The sequence below is a fragment of the Myotis davidii genome, unplaced genomic scaffold (assembly GCF_000327345.1).
Source record: "Myotis davidii unplaced genomic scaffold, ASM32734v1 scaffold44, whole genome shotgun sequence".
NCBI classification, from domain to species: Eukaryota; Metazoa; Chordata; class Mammalia; order Chiroptera; family Vespertilionidae; genus Myotis; species Myotis davidii.
The window spans coordinates 6,121,339-6,122,159 of NW_006299705.1; the positions used below are offsets into that span (position 1 = coordinate 6,121,339).

General features: G+C 59.6%; 1 protein-coding gene across 1 annotated transcript in view; it reads right to left on the reverse strand.

The window, feature by feature from the left end:
* The window catches only part of ANKRD34B (ankyrin repeat domain 34B), an 8,874-nt gene extending 8,345 nt beyond the window's left edge, over positions 1-529 (reverse strand). The window contains exon 1 of the mRNA XM_006775480.2: positions 145-529. The gene's annotated coding sequence lies outside the window, so the exon portion shown is untranslated. The remainder of the gene's footprint in view (positions 1-144) is intronic.
* Between the last annotated feature and the right edge of the window lie 292 nt (positions 530-821).

An 821-nucleotide genomic window follows, 5' to 3' on the forward strand; every position in this document is an offset into this window, starting at 1 on the left:
TAACTGGTAATACCCTATTTCCCACATGTACCCCCAAAGGGCTAATGTCTTCTCAAACTTACTTCGCTGTCCCCCAAGCCTCTGGGCCTTGGGCCAGCTACACCCCCACCCCAGAACATACACATAAGACCAACAAAACTATACCTCCAACTGTCAGGGATCCAAGCTGTTGAGGATTCTGGCAGCATCTCCACAGACCCAGCCGGCTCTGGGAACCAAGCTCCTTCAGTTTTTTTTCAGAGTGCGGAGGGAGCGAACCCCAAGTGCTGTCGGAGAAGGGCAAAGGAAGGTGACTGGGGCGACAGCGCCGGGGCACGGATGGGGGTGGGGTGCGCGTTTCGTCGCCTGGTCTCTGAGCTAAGCAGGCAGGCCATTTACGAAATGGGGTTCAGCACAGAGCCTCTGCGGTTGGGTCCCCAAGCTGCCCTCCCTTAGGAAATGGCATGTCCGAGGAGAGAAGCCATGGCCTCCATCCCGGGGCAGGTGCACCTCTGGACCCCCGCTTTCTGGTAACGAATTCCAAGGTTTTGGTGCCAAAGCTGTACGCGCCCGAGAGGCGCCGAGTCCCAGCTGCCCGCCCCTGTGTGGCTCGCGTTTGTGAAGCCAGTGGCGGTCCCCAAGCTGCCCTCCCTTAGGAAATGGCATGTCCGAGGAGAGAAGCCATGGCCTCCATCCCGGGGCAGGTGCACCTCTGGACCCCCGCTTTCTGGTAACGAATTCCAAGGTTTTGGTGCCAAAGCTGTACGCGCCCGAGAGGCGCCGAGTCCCAGCTGCCCGCCCCTGTGTGGCTCGCGTTTGTGAAGCCAGTGGCTGCAAACACA